Here is a 6,796-nt window from a genome sequence, read left to right as displayed (position 1 = left end):
GGCACATTCAGAACCCGGGTTGCCTAAGTCCCTGCTTCACGCGCCACCCGGTAGAATGAACGATCCAATTTCTCGGCACCGTGTTCGTGTACATATCGTATCCGCCGCCGCCGCCACCGCCGCCGCCGTGCCGACCTATCTCAACGTAACGTAACAGATGACTATCGAGTACGCCGAATCGACAGCGCTCTCGCTTTTTTATAATATGTAGTACCGTGATCAGTTTCATGCTCTGGTCTCACTACCAGTCCCGAATGCAAAAACGTGAGCAGATTCGAATTATAAATCTTATCTCGTTATCATTGAACCTGTTCACTATTATGATTTTTTTAAATGTATAAGATTCTAAAACTTTGGTATCTGATTGTTCGACAGATTTGATATTTTAATATGTCCAACATTGATGTATCTCGATCAGAGTTCTCTATGTCGTATATTTCAAAATTATATTTATACATATAGAATTTTTACGTGCTATTTATGTTAAGTTTACACAAATCTTTTTAATATAGACAATATAAGCAGTGTAAGATATGTAAATTATTATAAATTGAATACCACAATACAGAAAGAAGTAATTAAGTTTTATAATTAATATAAGAGAGATGTAAGCCTTAATATAGCCTAGTGCAACATAATACGAATATAACCCTAATATAGTTTAATGCAATACAAAATACAAGCTTCGATGATTCATAGATTATTTACACAGATGACACGTAAAACATAGTTTACAGATTGTAGATTATAATAATATTATATTTTATACATAAAAACACAACCCTAATATGGCCTCGACTACACTTACTCCTGCAAAAAACTAATCATAAGATATGCTTCGTTTTTGTTTAAGTATCTAATTTTTTATATGTCACGGTATAGTTGATCCTGTACGGAAAGTACGGTTTTGCTTAATTATCTAAAAATTTAGCTAAATATAAATTTGAAAATAATTTAGTTAGATCATTAAAATAATAACGTAGGATGTTCAAACTGCTTGCTAGAATATCAAAACTTTTGCATATTCTTATTATGCTTGTGATTTCTACGTATTATTTATAGTTATTTTAATAATCTAACAAAATTATTTTTAGATCTGTATCTAAATTTGTAGATATTTGAGCGGTGTTCCTTTCCATATGCGTCTACAATTTGTGTCTTTTATGGTACAAGCAAAATTTTACTTCCAAATTTCTCCGAAATGAAGAAGCTAAGAAGATGTTTGATATCTTTTCCTAAAATATCTTATATTTTATAATAGAATATCTATAATATATTTGATAAAGTAATAGAGATTGAAAATATCCTTGAATTTTTATACATTTTTTTGAAAATTTAAAACAGTAAAAAAAATTTGAGTTAGACAAAAGCTAGTAGTTCAGATTACCTACAGATGCGGAGAATTAAAATAAAATTCAAATTTTGAGCTAAACTTCGTATTTACATTACACTTTTGTTATATTTGTGCTAAAAATACGACGGCAAAAATATCGTAGCGCAAGTTATCAGGGAAGCTAAAAGCGTTAAAATCGATAGATGTTCGGCCAAAATTATTCGCGAATGCAAGGTTGCACTTTTGACGGTTCCGCTTCTAGCATTTAAGGATCGAATTCGCGCGATAATTACGATTTACCGGATCGTGTAAAGCCGGCTTAATGGAAAGTAAGCCGATCGTAAAACAAGAACTCGTCAATTAGGGCAAAGTACATCCCCTGGCAAAGCATTTCTTGCAGGAAGGTTTCCTTCAGCAGGTGGCTAGAAGTCGTCGTTTGACAATTGATATAACAAAGATTAGAGACACAATTTTCAGACCACGTCCGCTCGATCGACATTGAGGATCGAGAACCGATAAATCGCAGTCGCGCCGAGGACTTTTTCCTCGCACTCGGCATTCGCGTTCACGCGCTCCATCCGACCTTCTCGGGGTAAGAGTGATTTCTCCTTTCTTCGGTCGAGAAAGGCCGGGAAAGATTCGCTGTTGGAATCCCGACAACTCGCCTTCCAAACGTAGTCTCTCGTCGCCAAGTACTTTATTACTTGATCCGTTCAATTACTTTAGAGCACAGAATAAAATTCACAGCCTCCTCTTTCTCAGATTTACGACCAAGTCGAAAAACTCTTCTAGCAAATTTAAATAGATCGCTTTTATTTTTAATCGCGATCGAAAGAGAAATGTCCCCAAATGTTATTTTTATTATCTGATTTTAAGGCAATATGTATAATAATAAGATACATTATATATAAGATTATATTTACTTCTAACTCAAAATTTGGAACAAATTTGAAAGAAAAATATTAATTTTATGTAATTTTTAATGTAATTAGTATGAAAGAAGTAATTAAAAATTTTTAAGTTTAAGCATTACTTTCTATCAATAAATTATAGATTCTTAAAACTATAATGATAAGATTTTATAAAAATACATCAGAAAAGAAACAAGCATTGTGATTTTTTAAATGAATTTTCTATGTACATACATATAGTCCACATTTGAATTCTTTATGCTTTCGATTTTTTTATTTTTATAAATAAATGTGAAGTTACCTTATTATTTTGCCAAAGTATGAAGAGATTCAAGAAATATCGAATATTCGAGAATTATTGTTTTACTTATTTTTTTTTCTCAATCTGCCACCTTTCGAAGATAAAAAAACGATCTCGTCAAACTGTCGTAATCACCTTCCAAAAACGAGTTCCGAGTTTCGAACAATCGCGTGACCGTCGGTGTGACTTCCTTGGCCATGAGGATCTGCGAGGAAAGGAACATCGCGTGGACGAGGAGTCAGAGGAGGGAAAGGGAATCGAAGGGCTTCGTCGCAGAAATAACAGTACCTACGACTAGTTCGCGTAAAGCAAACTGCGGCGAACCGACCAGCGTACTTGGTCGTATTCGAGTATACAATGTGCCTTATAAGTCGGGCACTTTCTCTCGAAATAAAATAGATAAATTTAGTTCTTGGTCAGCAATTATTCAGCTGAATCTCACGCTTCTTTGTATCTTCGCGACTCCGAGCACGGAACAATTAGATAATTGAGTGTCTCGCGAATTCGAATCTTCGGAAAAGAAAATGAACTGAACGACGAGATTTCTTCATCAGTTCCGCTTTACGAAGTTTAACTCTATAAAATTTTTCGTTTTCTTGTGTCATTTATAATTTAAATAGGACACACATTGAGGTATTCGAGATGTCGGAAAAGTTTGTATTCTTTCTACATTGATTCTCCGATTTTTTTCTCTTGAAAATACGTGTCGGTAGCTACGGGACACCCCGTATATTTGCGCGCGGCGTACGCAACGGCGCGGCGCGGCGGAGCGCGCGGCCGTGTGCGATCTCGCGGAAACGTGTGCGCGGCTGTGTACACGTGTACGTGTATACGTGTGTACGTGTGGAGAGGTCTGGTGGCTGCTCGCCTGCCTGCCTGCCTCGGCTCTCGGGTGCGCTGCCCGACAGGACATTGAACTCAGCGCGACTCAACCTGGGGATCATCCGCGGGTACAAACCGCGCTCTACTCCTCTCTCGCCTGTACCTCGCCAACTCTGTAGCTCGCCCTGGTCCCTCACCTCGTGTCCCGCGATATTTCGTTCTCAACAGTGTACACAGAAGGAGAGAGGGCCCCACTTGTCCCGCGCCCGCAAACATTCTACGAGGGCCGTCGTACCCACCTGCGATCCGCGCGGACTCCTCTTCTCCTCGAGTTCGGGCTTGATACCCAACTGCTCCTTCGCACGCACCCGCGCCAACATTTTCGCAGGTGAACAACACGCGAGACATTCCGCACAGATGTTAGCGGGCCCTTTTTACACGCGTCGCGCATCACGCGGCCGAACGCGATCGGAAGACCGGAAAATCTCGAGCGTGCTTTTGATCGTCAGAGAAAAAGAGAGAGAGAGATAGAATTTCTCCTAGCATACTCGATAAATAAATAGGAAAGGCTGTACAATAAATTTAATCGATATCTATTTCTGATGTAGGAACTAATTTTTTATTCGTAATTTTTTTCTCTCAAAGTTTCAATATCTTGGCAATTAAAATTCTATCAAACTTTTCTTGAAATAAAATAAATATAAAAGTATCCGTTTTCCGTAATTTCCATTTATTTTCTAAAATCTATCGTTCATTTATCTCAATAAGAAATGATGAAAACTAGCGTTGAGTGTTAACATTTTGTTAATAGTAGAAATACTTTTAGTTCTTCGCAAAAGATTTTCAACGGAAACTAAATTATAATTAAACATGATCAAAACTCACGCTTACGTTTCATTAATGTTTCGTAACTCAAATGTTTTCCAGAAGTCAATTCTTGCTTATATTACATATTGTATACATCCCCCCCCCCCCCACACACACACACACACACACACACACACATACACACACAGGGTGTTTGGAAAATAATAAATCTTTCGCATAAGGATAGAATGAACTAAATTGAAAAGAAAAATTCTCTACCATTTTGCAATTTTCACAATAATTAACAAGATACTAATTGTTAAAAATTAGTCTTCAATAATTTTTTATTTAAATACTATCAACTTTATAGAAAAATTACAAGACATGAAAATTGTTTATTTTCTTTTTATAAAATTGAATTTTTTCAGTATTTTTAATCAACTTTTTAGTATTGCATTTTCTCATTTTTATCAACATGAGAAAATACGGTATTAAAAAATGCTGAAAAAATTCTTAAACATTCTTAGAGCTCTATGAAAAGAAAGTAAACAATTTTTGTCTGTTGCAGTTTTTCTATAAAGTTGATAATATTTGAGTAATAAATTATTGAAGATCAATTTTCAGCAATTTTTAGCAATTAATATCTTGTTAATTAAAATTGCGAAAATTGTAAAATGGTTGATAGAAAACTTTTTTCTTAGTTTATTTCTTAGTCCATTCTGCCCCTAAAGATGCCCTGAAAGATTTATCATTATTTTCCAAATATCATGTATGTGTGTGTATATATATATATATAAAACAGAAAATGGAAATATTTTATGTGTCAATTTATATTTCTAATCTTTTCAATTAATTTCAAACATTTATTTCGATAGAATCTAATTTTAAAGCATTTAATATGCTTCATCAATATTTTGCATAAATAGCATTTCTAGCAAATAAGCTGACGTTATTTATCGTCAAAATGATTTATCGTCAAATTATTTGTTGCGATAATATTTAATTATATATATACATATATATATATATAATTATAATGTATGCATGTATCAATAATTATAGTATTACAGATACATACATACAGGGTGGGCCATCTATTGGTACGTTTTTAAAAATGCGATCAAATGAGCATACATTGATATTTTTTATTAATTTTTTTTTTGTTGTGAAGCTAAAAGTATCCGCGTCAAGAATGAAAAACGATTTCGTTCATGTGGCTCCCTCTACTGGCCTTACAGTATGCCATTCGGTCACCCCAATTATTAATGACATTTTGGACTACCTCGGCGCCAATTTCACTCAAAACAGTCGTAATATAATGTCATCCACTAACATCCCTTTCTCACGAACTTTCCTCACCAATTTGCGTATAGCTCCTTCGGTGGGTGCTCTATCACGACCCATATTTCTTTTCAAAATTCGTACAGTTTCGGCGACACAGCACTGACTTTGAAAATAAGTTTTTAAAATTTCAAAACGCTCTTCAAGAGAAAACATGTTGTTTCGTGCCGCGGACGGTATGACTAATAAACTGTCAAAATTTCGGGTCTGTAGCTCGTTCGGTGTTGCCATACGACGAAATTCAAAAACGTACCAATAGATGGCCCACCCTGTATATGCATATATATATAAATATATTCAAAAATTTATGATGCTCTGCAGATTGGATAAATTTTTAATCTTCTTAGTACTTAGCTCAATGAGGAATTTCAAATGTTACTAGTTGTCAGTTTTTAATTCTTTTAATTTTTTTTTCTGATTTTCATAATCCTATAAACTTGTAATTATCACTCACAAGATTTCGTTCGACTTGAAGATGAATTGCATATTGTAATTACAAACTACGAAAAGTTGTTAAAATAATGTATCAAATGTATGTTTATGCAATTTATATACAGATAACAGATACATGTTTTCCAAATATCACAATATTAAATACAAATAGGAAGAATTTCGTGAATACTTATTGTAAATTATTAAAATCAAAATATTAATCGTTGATATTTCATAACGATTACACTTGAGGAACGTGGCTTCGTTTATTGCGATAACGAAGTTTTTTGCGCAAACTTTGCATAAATTATAATAACAATATTGAAAGCGGCAGATCATTGTCTTTGAAAAATAATACGTTCGAAGGTCTTCTTTCAAAATCGATATTATGATGCATGCTAAAGTCTTCATATATAATCTAAGCGATGACTTCGCAATATTTTTTACTTCACAATTCGCGACAAATATTATGGTCTTTGAATTTCAATATATTAAAACAATTTAAATGATGCGATCAAAATATGTATTGCGTATTTTACTATTGTCCTTCCTCATCTCAAAACAATATTTACAAGAATCATACACTTCATGTTTTATAATGATGAAATCGCAATAATATTGAACAGTCAATTGCTCATCAAATTATGCGCATCAAATTAAGATTTCAATTCCATACCACGACAAGAAAGCGAATTAAAAGCGAAAGCTGATAAATTGAGCCTCGTTTTTTAACAAGAATCAAACGAATAATTTGGCAAATTTAGAAAAAATTAATATTGGAATAAACATATGATAATCCCGAAAGAGAGATAAAACAATGTCTATTTAAAATAAAACGCCTCCAAAAAG

This window comes from Acromyrmex echinatior, unplaced genomic scaffold (genome assembly GCF_024713525.1).
Source record: "Acromyrmex echinatior isolate Ae372 unplaced genomic scaffold, ASM2471352v2 Scaffold28, whole genome shotgun sequence".
Taxonomy (NCBI): domain Eukaryota; kingdom Metazoa; phylum Arthropoda; class Insecta; order Hymenoptera; family Formicidae; genus Acromyrmex; species Acromyrmex echinatior.
The sequence above is the reverse complement of the archived record's forward strand: the minus strand, read 5'-3'. Positions refer to the sequence as shown.